The sequence below is a fragment of the Pseudophryne corroboree genome, chromosome 3 (assembly GCF_028390025.1).
Source record: "Pseudophryne corroboree isolate aPseCor3 chromosome 3, aPseCor3.hap2, whole genome shotgun sequence".
Taxonomy (NCBI): Eukaryota; Metazoa; Chordata; class Amphibia; order Anura; family Myobatrachidae; genus Pseudophryne; species Pseudophryne corroboree.
Window position 1 is genome coordinate 474,452,145 of NC_086446.1, and position 17,199 is coordinate 474,469,343.

The window sequence follows — 17,199 nt, forward strand, 5'->3', positions numbered from 1 at the left end:
GGGTGACACTCTTTTCGGTCCAGAATTGGACAAATGGATTGCCCAGGCTACGGCTGGGAAGTCCACATTCCTGCCTACTCCTTATACGAAAACCACTCCACAGGTTAAGAGAGGTTATTCGGGACCAACGTTTAATTCCTTCAGATCTCAGTCCTTTCGAGCCCGAGGAAGAGGTTTCGGTGGGTCGACGCGTGGTGGCAGAGGTAGAGGCCGCTCACAGGCAACGCCCAGAAAGCAAGATAGACCTACTGACAAAACCGTGGCATGACGGTCTCCCAGCTCACCTGGGGTCTTCCCTGGTGGGCGCACGACTGGAGAGGTTTCAGGACAGATGGGCCAACACCTCTCCAGAGATCTGGATAAACAACATAATCTCTCAGGGGTACAGGATGGAGTTTCAAGAGAGACCTCAGTCAGTTTTTTACGACAGGTTTGCCTTGGTGCCCTCAAAAGGCAAAAGCGTTACTTGCGGCAATTCACAAATTGCTACAGTCAGAGGTCATTGTTCCAGTCCCTACCCCTCAGAGAGGAACAGGATTTTATTCCAGTCTTTTTGTCGTGCCAAAGCCAGACGGGACAGTCAGACCTATTCTCAGTTTAAAAGTCTTAAACCAATTTCTAAGGGTCTACAGATTCAAGATGGAATCAATCCAGTCGGTCATTGCAGGTTTGGAACAAGAAGAGTTCATGGTATCCATGGACATAAAAGATGCGTATCTACATATACCGATTTGGTCCCCCCAACAGGCTTACCTACGGTTTGCACTGGTGAAGGATCATTTCCAATTCAGAGCTTTACCATTCGGCCTATCCTCAGCCCCAAGGATCTTCACGAAGATCATGGCGGTCATGGTGGCAGAATTAAGGTTACTGGGAATCGCAATAATACCGTATCTAGACGATCTCCTAATCAAGGCCTCTTCTCAGGAGAAGCTGATAAAGTGTGCTCAGACATCTCACCAATTTCTGATCCAACACTGATGGATTGTCAATTTCCAGAAATCCAACCTCATTCCAACTCAACGGATTCAGTTCCTAGGCTTGATATGGGACACGGTGGAATTGAGAATTTTTCTGCCAGAATCCAAAATTCAGGACATACGGAAATTGGTGACTCGGTTTCTCTACACCTCTGTGTACAACTTCTCGGGAAGATGGTAGCGTTGTTCGAAGCTCTCCAGTACGGCAGACTTCATTCCCGACCTTTTAAGATGAACCTCATTGCTCAAGGAGCAGGTTCACATTGGCTGCTTCATCTGAGAATTTGTCTTCAACCACAAGTGCGTGTCTCCCTGACATGGTGGTTGGTGCACAAGAATCTTGCAGCAGGGAAAAGATGCGGCATTTGGGACTGGAGGATTCTGACAACGGACGCCAGTCTCAGAGGTAGGGGTGCCGTCCTGGAAGACCATCATTTTCAGGGAAGATGGACATTGCAGGAGAGCAGATTACCCATAAACCTTCTCGAATTAAGAGCAGTTTACAATGCACTTCTCTTGGCAGAAGATCTGGTCATGGGTCAGCACGTACGAATACAGTCGGACACTGTCACGACGACTGCTTACATAAACCGTCAAGGGGGAACAAAGAGCAAGATGGCGTTAAAGGAATCAACAAAGATCCTGTTGTGGGCGGAGAGGCGAAACATCATCCTCTCGGCAATATTCATCCCAGGTGTAGAAAATTGGGAAGCAGATTATCTCAGTCGACAGGACATGCATTCGGGAGAGTGGTGTCTTCATCCACGGATCTTCAAAATGGTAGTGCGGAGATGGGGCCTTCCGCAGGTCGACCTCATGGCGTCGAGGCAGAACCACCAGCTGCCAAGATATGTATCCAGGACAAGGGATACTGCAGCAGAAGGAATAGATGCGTTGACACTTCATTGGGATTACGAAATGGTTTACATCTTTCCACCCTTCCCACTCATACCAAAGATACTGAAGAGGTTGAAACGAGAACGAGTGTGGGCGATTCTGATCGCTCCGGATTGGCCACACAGGAGTTGGTACTCAGACCTACAAGGCTTGCTGTCAGAAGACCCTTGGCGGTTACCTCAAAGAGAGGACCTGCTGTCTCAAGGACCGTTTCTTCACCCAGACCTGAACAGACTGCGTTTGACGGCGTGGCTGTTGAAACCAGGATCTTAAGGAACAGAGGAATACCTAGAAGAGCTATTCCTACAATGATTGCGGCTAGGAAGCCGGTGACAGCTGGGCATTACTACAGAATTTGGAAGAAATACATAGACTGGTGTCAGGAATGTGGATGGGATTCGAAGACCTTCCATTTATCCAGACTTTTACTTTTCCTTCAAGCCGGACTAACCTTAGGTCTGCGGTTGGGGTCTCTAAAGGTTCAAGTGTCGGCCCTTTCCATTCTTTTTCAACAACGGTTGGCATCCTTACCAGATGTTCAGACCTTTTTACAGGGGGTGTTACGGATACAGCCCCCTTTTCGTACCCCCACGGCACCATGGGATCTAAATTTGGTGTTAGAATTTTTGAGATCACCTTTTATTTGAGCCATTACCAAGGACAGACCTAAAATATCTTTCTTGGAAGGTAACGTTATTGATAGCTTTAGCTTCGGCTAGGCGGGTCTCTGAGTTAGGAGCCTTGTCGTGTAAAAGTCCCTTTTTGATCTTTCATGAGGATCGGGCAGAACTCCGTACAAGAGCAGATTTCCTGCCTAAGGTTGTTTCGGGTTTTCATGTTAACCAACCAATTGTGGTCCCATCCTTCAAGGATCTGGCGGATGGGGATGTGTCCTTGGATGTTGTCCGAGCTTTAAAGGTGTATGTACAAATTACATCGTCCTTCCGAAAGTCAGACCATTTGTTCGTCCTTTATGATGGACCAAAGAAGGGTTGGCCAGCTTCTAAGCAGACCCTGTTTCGATGGATTAGACTTGCCATTAGGCAAGCTTATATTGCCTGTGGTAAACAGGTTCCGTTGCGGACGAGTGCGCATAACACTGGATCAGTGGGGGCCTCCTGGGCGGCTGCCAGAGGTGTTTCCACTTCTCAACTTTGCAGAGCGGCGACGTGGTCTTCAGCCCACACGTTCGCGAAATGTTATAAGTTTGATACCTTTGCGTCCGAAGATGCGAAGTTCGGACGTTTGGTTTTGCAGGCAACAGACAGCACTCCCACCCTGGGAGATAACTTTGGGACGTCCCCTAATGTCTAAGAGGAACTCCAGTGTCCCCTAGTGGATGAAAGCGAAAAGAGGATTTTGGTACTTACCGATAAATCCATTTCTCTGAATCCTCTAGGGGACACTGGACGCCCGCCTCTGTGCTGTCAATCCTGCGGTGTTCATAGTTCTTGTTCATACAGTTCGTACAAACAGCGTTGGTTTTTCGTTTAAAGAAGTATCTTGGATGCTGTTTGGCATGTTGTACGGTCGGTTCCTCGCCATATGCTCTCGTATCGTGTCCCCGTCTCTCAGTCAAAATTTTCAAAACTGAGGCATGAGGGGCGTGAAGGGGGAGGAACCGGCTGTGCAGACAATGCAAATTTTTTTAGATTGTGCCACACCTCCGGTTGCAGGCTTCACACCCCTAATGTCTAAAAGGAACTCCACTGTCCCCTAGAGGATTCAGAGAAATGGATTTATCGGTAAGTACCAAAATCCTCTTTTAAACGGGACAGAAGCCTGCCGCCGAGGGGGCGGGGCTTCTCCCTCAGCACTCACCAGCGCCATTTTCTCCACAGCACAGCTGAGAGGAAGCTCCCCGGACTATCCCCTGCTTATCCACGGTGAAAGGGGGTTCCAGAGAAGAGGGGGGGGGGCACATAATTGGCAGCAAATAATAGTATTACAGCGCTACTGGGTAAACACATTGTGTGTTTTTCCTGCGGTATTAGCGCTGGGTGTGTGCTGGCATACTCTCCCTCTGTCTCTCCAAAGGGCCTTGTGGGGGAACGGTCTTCAGATAAGAGGATTCCCTGAGTGTGTGGTGTGTCGGTACGTGTGTGTCGATATGTCTGAGGTAAAAGGCTCTTCTAAGGAGGAGATGGAGCAAATGTGTGTGGTGTCTCCGTCGACAACGCCGACACCTGACTGGATATGTGGAATTAAGTGCTGAGGTATATTTATTGCACAAAAGATTAGAGAACAGACAGGGAATCTACCCATGTCTGTCCCTATGTCGCAGGGACCTTTAGAGTCTGAAAAAATGCCCGCTATCCAAAATAATAGACACTGATACCGACACGGAGTCTGACTCCAGTGTCGACTACGATGATGCAAAGTTACAGCCAAAACTGGCAGAAAAGTATTCAATATATGATTATTGTAATAAAAGATGTTTTGCATATCACCGATGACCCATCTGTCCCTGACACGAGGGTACACATGTTTAAGGGGAAGAAAGCTGAGATAACATTTCCCCCCCTCTCATGAACCAAATGAATTGTGTGAAAAAGAGCGGGAATCTCCAGACAAGAAACTGCAGTTTCCCAAAAGAATTCTCATGGCGTATCCTTTCCCTGCTAGGGCCAGGATACGATGGGAATCCTCCCCTAGGGTGGACAAGGCGTTAACACGTTTACCCAAAAGGTAGCGCTGACATACCAAGATACAGCTACCCTCAGGGATCCTGCAGATAGCATGTAGAAAAGTACTTTGAAGTCCATTTACACACATTCTGGTACACTACTCAGACCGGCGATTGTGTCGGCAGGGGTTTATAGCGCTGTAGCAGCGTGGACAGATACCTTATCAGCGGAGATTGAAACCCTAGAAAAGGATACCATGTTATTTACCCTAGGATATATAAAAGATGCTGTCTTATATATGACATGCTCAAAGAGACATTGGTCTACTGGGTTCTAGAGTCAACGTTATGTCGATTTCTGCTAGACGTGTCCTGTGGAACATGCAATGGACAGGTGATGCCGACTAAAAGAGGCATATGGAGGTTTTACCTTACAAGGGTGAGGAATTGTGTGGAGAAGGGCTCTCGGAGCTGGTCTCCACAGCTATAGCTGGTAAATCTGATCTTTTGCCTTCTATTCCCTCACAGCCTAAGAAAGCACGACATTATCAAATGCAGTCCTTTCGGTCGCAGAAAAACAAGAAAGTACGAGGAGCGTCCTTTCTTACCAGAGGTAAGGGCGCAGGGCACAGCTAGTTCCCAGGAACAGAAGTCCTCCCCGGCCTCTACTAAAACTACCGGCTTCTCCCCCAGAAAGGGAGATAATATAAAATACAATTCACACATTGTATCTCCAACAGGTGGTGCTCAAGGTTCCCCTCCTTCAACAAGGAAGGGGATATTACTCAACCTTGGCTGTAGTCCCGAAACCGGACGGTTCGGTCAGACCTATTTTAAAATGAAAATCTCTGAACCTGTACTTGAAAAGGTTTAAAATTAAGGTGGAATCGCTCAGAGCGATCATCGCCAGCCTGGAAGGGGGGGATTTTATGGTGTATCTAGACATAAGGGCTGCATACCTTCATGTTCCCATTTATCCACCCCATCAGGCGTACCTGAGAATTACGGTACAGTATTGTCATTACCAATTTCAGGGTAATTGGCGGAAATGATGGTGCTCCTACGCAAGCAAGGAGTCACAATTATCCCATACTTGGACGATCTCCTAATAAGGGCGAGATCAAAAGAGCAGTTGTTGAACAGCGTGTCACTTGCGCTGAAGGTGTCACAGCAACTCAGCTGGATTCTCAATATCCCGAAGTCACAGTTGGTTCCTATGACTCGTCTGCCCTTCTTGGGTATGATTCTGAATACGGACCAGAAATGGGTTTATCTTCCGATAGAGAAGGCCCAGGAACTAATGACTCTGGTAAAAAAAAACCTATTAAAGCCAAAACAGGTGTCAGCGCATCACTGCACTCTGGTCCTGGGAAAGATGGTGGCATCTTATGGGGCCATTCCCTTCGGCAGGTTCCATGCGAGGACTTTCCAATGGCATCTACGGAACAAGTGGTCCGGATCACATCTACAAATACATCAGTTAATCACCCTGTCCCCTAGGTCCAGGGTGTCTCTCCTATAGTGGCTGCACAGTGCTCACCTTCTGCAGGGTCGCAGGTTCGCCATCCAGGACTGGATTCTGGTAGCCACGGACGCGAGCAGTCACACATGGAAGTAAACTTCCAAGGTCTTTGGGTCAAGTCAAAAAACTTGTATTCAAATCAACATCCTGGAGCTGAGGGCCATATACAACGCCCTTTGGCAAGCGGAAACATTGCTTCGCGACCTACCGGTTCTGATCCAGTCAGACAACATCACCGCAGTGGCTCATGTAAACCGCCAAGGCGGCACAAAGAGCAGAGTGGAAATGGCGGAAGCCACCAGGATTCTCCGCTGGGCGGAAAATCATGTAAGCGCATTTTCAGCAGTTCATTCCGGGAGTGGACAACTGAGAAGCAGACTTCCTCAGCAAACACGACCTGCATCCAAGAGAGGACTTCTTTAGGAAGCCTTCGCACAGATTGCAAGTCAGTGGGAACTGCCATAGATAGACATGATTGCGTCCCGCCTCAACGAGAAGCTACAGAGGTATTGCACCAGGTCAAGAGACCCTCAGGCAGTAGCTGTAGATGTAAATGTACAAGGAGAAAAGTATGACTCTTGTTTGGGCGCACTCTTATTAAATCATCTTAAGTGATAGTCAGTAAGTGATGAGCCTGAAACTTGATAATGTAGTCTTTAGCTTATACTCTTTTTCACACATAAGAATTCAACAAGATAAATTCAACATGAGTAGCCATAAGTGTATAATATGGGAAGTATGTCTCCCAAAAAAAAATAAAAACATTTTTGTTTCAAAAAAATTATGGAATGTTCAGATCTTAATTATGCCTGGATAAATGCATATCGGAAGGTAGCTACATCTTAAGCTGCCTCCGTCTGCCAAAGATCTGTACAAACCGTGGTTGTATTACTGCGGCCCTGAATAGGGTTAAGTTCGTGAGTGGGAGAGCCCACACACTTGTTAACAATTCTAATAGTTTGCCACTATTATAGATAAATAAATTGTAACGAATAACCCCAACAGCAGTATCACCACTTATACTCAATCCTACTACCCCTTGAACCTTTATTCGTTACAATTTATTTATCTATAATAGTGGCAAACATGAGGTGGGGTCAAAGGCAAGGTTTGGATCTCAAATTGGGGTAGACATCGCGGATAACCAGGGACCCCAAACGAGTTCAAATTTGTGGGGACAGTCATGCAGGTAATAAGTGATTTTTTCCATATTAGCTACGAACCAGATGTAGTTATTCAGGGCAGGTATCGTGGGGGGGGCAGTGGTTTTCCAATTTTTAGCTATTAAAGATTTAGCCGCTACTAATATATGGGAAAATAATTTATTCAGTAGGGGGTCAAGGTCTGGGTGTGGGCGGGCCAGTAGAAACATCCAAGGGTCCAATGTGAGCTTAAGCCCCGCTAACGAGTTCAGTATGTCAAGTACTTTTTTCCAGTAGTTAACGATACGCGGACAGGTCCACCAGATATGGAGGAGAGTACCACGTTGACCGCATCCCCGCCAGCAGACCGGGGTGGCAGAGGGGAACATCCGAGATAGTTTGTCTGGGGTATAATACCACCGATAATACAATTTATAGGATGTCTCCTTGAGTCGGGTAGAGATAGAGCTTTTAGCGATGCCCTCCCGTACTTCCTCCCAACAGGCTTCGCCCAGGTCCCTTTCCCACTCCCGTTCGTGGCGGGTCTGCGGTCCAGAGGAGGTCTCAACCAACAAGATATATATTTGCGAGATTAGGCCTCTGCTTATGGGTTTTGCAAGACATAAAGACTCAAAGGGGGTAAGGTCCCGTTGAGCGTCGGCCTGAGGCAGGGAGAGGAGGAAATGACGAAGTTGAAAATATTCAAAGAAGGGAGGGTCTCAAAAATCCTAAAGCTAAATACAGTATTAATGGCACTATACTGGAAACTACTGAGGAGGAAAGGGATCTAGGAGTCACTATTTCAGATGACTTAAAGGCAGGTAAGCAATGTAACAAGGCAATGAGGAAGGCTAGTCAGATGCTTGGCTGCATTGGGAGAGGAATCAGCAGCAGAAAGAAAGAAGTAATAATGCCACTGTATAGGTCATTGGTACGGCCTCATCTAGAATACTGTATTCAGTTCTGGAGGCCATATCTTCAAAAGGATATTAATACATTAGAAACTGTACAAAGGAGGGCAACTAAAATGGTGCATGGCCTACATCACAAAACATACCCAGAAAGACTAAGAAATCTCAATATGTATAGTTTGGAGCAGAGAAGAGAAAGGGGCGACATGATAGAAACTTTCAAATATATGAAGGGTTTTAACAAAGTCCAGGAGGGAAACATTCTCCAAATGAAGAGAAGCAATAGGACACGAGGACATGCACTGAGACTGGAGGGGGGGAGGTTCAGGGGAAATTTGCGGAAAAATTATTTCACAGAAAGGGTAGTGGACAAGTGGAATAGCCTCCCATCAGAGGTGGTAGAGGCTAAGACAGTAGAGCAATTTAAACATGCATGGGATAGACATAAGGATATCCTTACAAAGAAATAAGGATCAAATAAGGTTAGTGATAAAAAAAAATAATATATAAAAAAAAAAAAAGGGGCAGACTAGATGGGCCAAATGGTTCTTATCTGCCGACAAATTCTATGTTTCTATGTTTCTATGACAGTGAGGGAAATTTGGATTTAATACCGTCTATTGACATCCAATGGCCGTGTAGGGATAAGTCGTGGACCACAAGGATCCGGGCATTAGACCAGGATGTGAACTTACGGGGAGGGACCCCAGCGGGAAAGTCTGGGTTGTCCCAGAGGGGTGTAAGAGGGGAGTGTGAGGAGGATAAATGATATTTCGCAAGAGATTTGTGCCAGGTAGATAGGTGAAACTTAAGGGAGGGAGAGGTGTTTCTGAGAGTCAGCAGGTGTGCTTTGCCCAGGACCCACAGCGAAGCCAGTGAACGGATTCCCATAGAAAATGCAGTAAGATCAACCCAGGCGATACAGCCGCGGGGTGCAAATAAGGCCACCATTTGGCTTAGATGGCTAGCCAGATAATAGAGTTTGACATCGGGAAATCCTCGACCCCCCTCGGAGCGGGGGAGCCGAAGCACGGTAAAGGCAATCCGTGGGGGTTTGTCGTTCCATACAAACTTCACAAATGAGGCCTGGGCATCTCTGAGAACCTTCTCTGGCACCTTCACAGGTAGAGTTTGGAAGAGATATAGAAGTTGTGGCATAACTGTCATTTTGAGGGCAATAATCCTACCCAGCCAGGATATGATGTGTGTCCTCCATCTTACCAAATCCGATTTGATCTTGGTCAGAACCCGCGGGAAATTTTCAGAGTAGAGGGAATTATAATGAGAGGTAATATAGATACCTAGGTACTTAATCTTATTGGTCTGCCATCGAAGGTCATAGGAGGACTGCAGGGAGCATTTGAGGTCTCCAGGCACATGGAGTAACATGGCTTCAGATTTCGTATAATTTATTTTATATCCTGACAGGGAACCATATTCCTCTATAATCCTATATAGGGCGGGTAGGGAAGACTGCGGCTGAGTGAGAGATAGTAGTACATCGTCGGCGAAGAGCGAGATCTTAGACTCCTGTGAGCCCATCTGCACTCCCCGAACACTACCGGACTTCCTTATCATAGCTGCCAATGGCTCAATGACCATGGCAAACACCAGGGGGGAAAGAGGACACCCCTGTCTAGTACCATTAGCCAATGGGAAGGAGGGGGACAGTATCCCGTTGGTAAGGACCTTTGCTATTGGAGAGGAGTAGAGGGCAGAGACCCCGGTCAGAAATTCTGCCGATATCCCGAACGCCTGTAGAGTCTGAAATAAGAACGGCCAAGAGATACGATCGAACGCCTTCTCAGCGTCGAGGGAGAGGATAATAGATGGGGTTTGCCTGCTATTCAACAAATGAATAACGTCAATCGCTTTTCTAGTGTTGTCTCTGGCCTGGCGTCCTGGGATAAATCCCACCTGGTCATAGTGTATCAGGTCAGAGAGCACACCATTAAGGCGGGTAGCCAAGATCTTTGCATATATTTTAATGTCTAGATTCAATAAGGATATCGGGCGATAATTAGCACAATTTCGTGGATCTCTGCCCTCTTTATGGATGACTATTACTCTGGCCTCCAGCATAGTGCTTGGGAATGGAGTGCCATGCAGGACTGCGTTAAACAATACCCGTAGATGGGGGACCAACAAGGGGGCAAATTTTTTATAGTAGGAGGCCGAGAAGCCATCAGGACCTGGGGCTTTAGAAGATTTGAGGTTTCTCAGGACGGCCGTTATTTCTTCCTCTGTGATATCTCTATTCAGTTCCACAGAGTCGGTGACAGATAGTTGAGGGAGATCGGCTCGGCGTAGGAATTCTGAAATTAACGCATCAGGGGGGCCGGGATTTGGGGCCGTGGGGTTTAAATTATATAGCTTGGTGTAATAATCCCGGAACACCCTGTTTATACCCCCTGGGTCATATGTGATTTCGCCAGATTCGGTGTTTACCGCTAGGATATTATTACGGGATCGTTGTGCTCTAAGACGAGAAGCCAGAATTCTATCGGCTTTGTCGCCTTTCTCGTAGAAGGTCTGGTTAAGCCTCTGAAGAGTCTTTGCCGTACGTTCCGACAGGGAGAGTGACATTGCATTTCTAGCTTCTAGCAGGGGCTCTAGATTAGACGGGGTAGGAGAGAGTTTATGCTGACGCTCAAGGGCTTGGAGTTTAGTAGAGAGGGAAAGGAAGCTAAGCTCCCGGGTTTTTTTAAGCCTAGCTGCCTGGCTAATCAAATGGCCACGTAGGACAGCTTTATGTGCCTCCCATAGAGTGGTTGGGGAAGTCTCCGGGAGATCATTGAGAAGGAAGTAGTCAGCAAGGCAGTTTTTAATTCGAGTGGTAACTTCCTGGTTGTGTAATATGGAGTCGTTTAGATGCCAGGAAACGGGGGGAGGGCGTGGGGTGATGGATTGGAGTTCGGCAGTGATTGGACAGTGGTCAGACCAAATCATAGGGAGAATACAGGCAGATTTCAATTTGGAGGATAGATCCCGGCTGAGTAGGATCATGTCAATTCTAGAGTAGGACTTGTGTACAGAGGAAAAGAAGGTGTAGTCTCTGGTCAGTGGTTCAGATAGCCTAAAAGAGTCAAATAGCAAGTGGAGTTTCAGAAGATCTAGCAAAGCAAGAGATGCCAAGGTCGGACGGGGGCGGTTAAGAGACCGAGAATGAGGAGGGGAGGACCTATCCAGGGAGGCATCCAGTACCTCATTAAAATCTCCGGCCATTATGACCTCTCCCCTACCGAGTCCAGTCAAGTGTGCACTCAGCCTCCCGAAGAATGTAGCTTGATTTTGGTTTGGGGCGTAGATATTAACTAGGGTACATAGGCTATCATTTAGTTTCCCCACAAGAATAAGCCATCTACCTGCTTTATCTGCATGACTGTCCAGCAATTCAAACGTAAGGTGGGCAGCTATCAGAATGGAGACCCCCCTCTTCTTGTGTGTGGCATCACATGCGTGAAACGTAAGGGGGGTAAGCTTTGGATTTTAAATCAGGGTGTAGGGATTTCTTAAAGTGGGTTTCCTGTAGGAAAACTAAGTCACCCTTGGCCTGTTTAAGGGAGAGGAATAGCTTGGTGCGTTTGTTAGGGCTGTTCAAACCTTTGACGTTGTGCGAATAGACTTTAAGAGCCATGGCCGACCGGGTCTCGAAACGCTTCACCACCTCCCTCCGGACACCGCAACCCTATGAAAAACCAGAACAAAAACAGTGTAAATATATGCAATACATGGTAGATATTTATGCATAGACGGACAAAAAAAGGATATGAATACAAAAACAGAGACAGAAACAGGGGGAACAAAACATGGGAAAGACAGGGAAAAGAGGAAGGTTGGAGACCAGAGGAAACGGCATCTGGCCAAACGTGCCGGTCAGGGGGAAACCAAAGGGGGTCACTAAGTGACAACGACCGGACTAGGGTATAAGACCCAGTTATGGGGACGCGGCCTGGCCGAGCCAGATGCATCAGGGGTAACGGGCACTCATCCTGGTGCCCCGAGTCCGGGAGCCTACATTTAAAGGGTATATGCGTAATCAACTGTTCCCTATCCCCACCATCCCCTAGGGTATCTGGTGAAATAACAGTGGCTAATCCAGGTTAAAGCGCCTGGGTGGTTGTGCCATGTGTACGGGGAGCCGGGACGGTGTTGGGACAAAAGCAGAGGGAAACCACATCTTAACAAGATAGACACACATATAGGCAATATAAGATAAAAATAAAATAATATTTAGGCAGAAACGGCCTCAGGTGTTAGGACCAGCAGAGGCGGATTTCCGTGTTGAGGGCACTCGTGACCAGTCTCGGTTCAGGGAGCGTCTCGGAGTGTCATTCGCCTCTACAGAAGGAGCCTCATTCATCCGCTGCGGAGACTCAGACATGGTTGTAGACGGGCTAATGCCTAGGTTGCGTAAGAGATCTTTAGCTTCAGCTAGGTCCCTAGCCGAGTGGAGGCGGTTATGGTGCCATACAAGTATGCGAAAGGCGAACCCCCATCTATATCGAATGCCACTATCTCGGAGAGCCAGGGTAATGGGTCGGAATTCCTTTCTTTTAAGTAGTGCACTAGGAGCAATGTCCTGAAATATTTGAAGGGAATGTCCTAGGAAATCCAACTTGGGAAGCTTTCTGGACTCCCTAAGCAAGTCCTCCTTAGCCGAATAATAGTGGCAGCGGAGAATAACATCCCTGGGTTGGGCTTGGTCTTGAGAACGGGGGCGAAGAGCCCTGTGGGCCCTATCCAACAGAAACTGATCTTCCGGAGTTGAGGGCGAAAGATGTACAAACAGTTTCTTGAGGTAGACGGGGAGTGATGATATATCAACGTCCTCGGGGACCCCCCTGATGCGAAGATTATTCCGGCGCGCCCGGTTATCCTGGTCCTCCTGGCGTTCCAGGATTAGGTGCATTTCTTGCTTTAGGGTGTGAACATCATCCTCCACCCCCTGTTGAAAAGCGACCACTTCGTCCATTTTAGATTCCAAGTGGTCCGTCCTGTCACCCAGATCCGTAATGTCGGCTTTAAGAGAGGCAATAGCTGTGTGAACCTCCGCCTGTACCGCCTGTACAGATTTCCTCGTCTCCTTGATTTCGCGGAAAAGCAGATGGAGATCCTTTCGGGTCAAAGGAGAATGGTCGGAGTCCTCCGAGTCCGAGACGTCAGGTTGTGACGTAGCCTCCTGTACTGGCGATTTAGTATTTGAGTAGGCAAATTTTTTCAGGCTCGGGGTCATCGCAGCCCCCTGTTGCTTTTTGTTGCCTCTAGTCATGGTGAACATGTGTGCGTATATAGCGGTTAGAGAGAATCACTGCATCAGTGTGTTTGAAAGGTCCCGGTAGTGGGGATAGGACAGCTTCAATATTATGACATAAGCGATCCCGAGACTCAGGGCAGGTTCCAATAAATCACATTATGAGAGAAAGAGTACCCGACCTGGAGCCGAGATCAAATATGAGGGCTGCCAGTAGATGGAGCTCCAGCCTCATATATCATAGGTGAAACAAAGCAAAAGATATTTATGGTGGAAACCTTTGCAATGTTTAAAGAACAGGTCCAAGGGGTCCCCCCTGGACTTATTTACTGTAGACCTGGGTGGGCTGGTCTTCTCAAGTGATCAAGTGGTGGGTGGTAGTGAAACAGTGCCCGGGCGAGGAAGTTCCAAAGTACACTATCACCACGTACTATTCCTGCAGAGTATGGATGTGTATTAGGGGCAATATACAGGGTCCAACAGAGAGGGCCTCCCAGCTGCGGTCCAGCCGACATACAGGGTCCCCCAGCCTCACCTTCGGCCGCCGAGGGCCACACCCGCGTCCCGAGCTCCGGAGCTAAAATGGCCGCCAGCAGCCAAGTGATCTTCAGCAGGCCTCCGTGAGGGACTCCGTGGGTTACGGGGTTATGGAGGATAGGCGGCTCTAGTGCGGCAGGGGAGAGCCGCTCCCGATGTCAGTTACTCAGTGAAGAGGCCGGCCTCCGGCGGATCACGGCGGTCGTCCCGGCAACCCCAGAGCTCCGTGCAGGCAGCCGCCTGCACCTGGTTCCTCTCCCCGCCGGGTGAGCACGGAGCACCTCCTGGCGCATACGGAGCCCGCTGACGGGATAGTAGCGTGGAGAGCAGGTTACGGTGAGTCGCGGGTCGTCCAGCCAGGGCCCGCAGCCCCAGTCCACCACGATCGGGGTCTCCACAGGAATCCAGCCCCCGGCTTTCGCCCGACACCTAGGCCCCAACCCGCAAGGAGGCAGGAGGCCTCCCCCGGCTCCAGGACTCGTCGTGCCTGGGGTAGGGGGGATTATTAGTGCAGCAGATGTCAAATGAGCCGGGATATGGGCCAGAGAGAGGGCTATATCTAATATTTTCGGCCCTGGTGCCAGGAGCTAGTCACAGGCACGTCTTTCTAGCTTGCCTGCCAGGCCACGCCCCCCTATGTGTGTATTTTGAATCCAGGTCTGTGCAGGATCCAAAACTTTCGTCTCCTCAGTAGCTGTAGATGCTCTAGTGACACCGTGGGTGTTCCAGTCGGTCTATATATTTCCCCCTCTTCCTCTCATACCCAAGGTGTTGAGAATGGTAGGAGGGAGAGGAATGAGAACAATCCTCATTGTTCCAGATTGGCCACGAAGGACCTGGTATCCGGATCTGCAGGAAATGCTCACAGAAGATCCGTGGCCTCTTCCTCTAAGACAGGACCGGTTGCAACAGGGGCCATGTCTATTCCAAGATTTACCGCGGCTGCGTTGGACGGCATGGCGGTTGAAGGCCGGATCCTAGCGGATAAGGGTATTCCGGACGAGGTCATTCCTACAGCTAAACATTATCACCGTATATGGCGAAAATGTTTCTTGGTGAGGCCAGGAATGCTCCTACGGAAGAATTCCATCTGGGCCGTTTCCTTCACTTCCTGCAATCTGGAGTGAATTTCGGCCTAAAATTAGGATCTATTAAGGTTCAGATTTCGGCCTTATCCATTTTCTTTCAAAAGGAATTGGCCTCTCTCCCTGAAGTACAAACTTTAGTGAAGGGAGTACTGCATATTCAGCCTCCTTTTGTACCTCCGGTGACGCCTTGGGACCTTAACGTGGTGTTAAGTTTCATTAAGTCACACTGGTTTGAAACACTTAAAACGGTGGAGTTGAAAAATCTCACTTGGAAGGTGGTCATGTTATTATCCTTGGCTTCGGCTAGGCGAGTGTCGGAATTAGCGGCTTTATCACATAAAAGCACCTATATAGTTTTCCATATGGATAGAGCGGAATTGCGGACCCGTCCTCAATTCCTGCCAAAAGTGGTTTCATCCTTTCATATGAACTATTGTGGTGCCTGTGGCTACGCGTGACTTGGAGGATCCCGAGTCCCTTGATGTGGTCAGGGCTTTGAAAATTTACGTGGCCAGATCGGCTACAGTCAAAAAAACAGAAGCACTGTTTGTTATGTATGCAACCAACAAGATTGGTGCCTCTGCTTCAAAGTAGACTATTGCTCGCTGGATCTGTAACACGATTCAGCAGGCGCATTCTACGGCGGGATTGCCGTTACCTAAATCGGTCAAGGCCCATTCCACTAGGAAGGTGGGCTCTTCTTGGGCGGCTGCCGGAGGGGTCTCGGCGCTACGGCTGTGCCGAGCTACTACTTGGTCGGGTTCAAACTCCTTTGCAAAGTTCTATAAGTTTGATACCCTGGCTGAGGAGGACCTCCTGTTTGCTCAGTCGATGCTGCAGAGTCATCCGCACTCTCCCGCCCGTTTGGGTGCTTTGGTATAATCCCCGTGGTCCTTACGGAGTCCCCAGCATCCTCTAGGACGTAAGAGAAAATAAGATTTTAAACCTACCGGTAAATCTTTTTCTCGTAGTCCGTAGAGGATGCTGGGCGCCCGTCCCAAGTGCGGACTTCTTCTGCAAGACTTGTATATAGTTATTGCTTAAATAAGGGTTATGTTATAGTCTCATCGGTCTTGGACTGATGCTATGTCGTTTTCATACTGTTAACTGGATAGTATATCACAAGTTATACGGTGTGATTGGTGTGGCTGGTATGAATCTTGCCCTTGGATTAACAAAAATCCTTTCCTCGTACTGTCCGTCTCCTCTGGGCACAGTTTCTCTAACTGAGGTCTGGAGGAGGGGCATAGAGGGAGGAGCCAGTGCACACCAGATCTAAAGTCTTTCTTAAAGTGCCCATGTCTCCTGCGGAGCCCATCTATCCCCATGGTCCTTACGGAGTCCCCAGCATCCTCTACGGACTACGAGAAAAAGATTTACCGGTAGGTTTAAAATCTTATTTTTTTTCCCCCCTTCACTTTTTCGAGTTCCTATTACCTATAAAATTGTACATGTGGGTGTGGATCATTAGATCTACACTAAAAAGGTCTACAGTCAATAGGTCGACCTGGTCAAAAGGTCGACATGGAAATGGACGACTAAAAAAAATGGTAGACACAACTTTGTTTTTGGGGTGTTTTTGTCACTTTTCTGCCACAAAGAAGCCCCATTAGTGTACAGTGTCCCCTCGCATTGCTGCTTCGTTCACCATGCTTTGGCCATTCTGCCTCTCTAGGTAGGGTCAAAAGGTCGACATGGAATGGGTCGACAGGGTCAACCAATATGTTTTTTTGGGGTGTTTTGTCACTTTTCTGCCAGAAACAAGCCCATTAGTGTACCGCTTTGCTCGCCATGCATCAGGTTACTATTCTCAATCGTAGTCCACATGCATGGTAAAGTATAAAAAAGTTGAAAAAATTGAGAAAAACGACTTGTGTCGACCTTTTGACCCTGTCGACCTAATGACTGTAGACCTTTTTAGTGTAGATCTAAAGACTGGATACCCTTTATAGAGTAGTCTTCATCCAAATATGAGAAATCATCAAGGTCCATCCTATTAGCCAGCTATATCTTCTTTCTAAGAGTATAATCACTGTTAGGACAGAACCATTGCAGAATTTTGGTATTTGCAGGGCCTAAAAAGATTATACCAAGGTATACTCGGGCGCTTTAAACATAAGATGCTTTACTTAGCAGCTGTCTCTAGAGACCGGGGTAGTTACTCCGTCGATTATATAGGAAATACAACAGAAACAAGGAGGCTGCGCTTTGATGTACCAATAATATAAACAATAAATATGAG

At 47.9% G+C, this 17,199-nt stretch overlaps 1 protein-coding gene across 2 annotated transcripts in view; it reads left to right on the top strand.

Annotated features, from left to right (window-relative positions):
- Nucleotides 1-17,199, top strand: part of CEP95 (centrosomal protein 95) — a 111,799-nt gene that overhangs the window by 63,077 nt on the left and 31,523 nt on the right. The gene's annotated exons all lie outside the window — the stretch shown is intronic.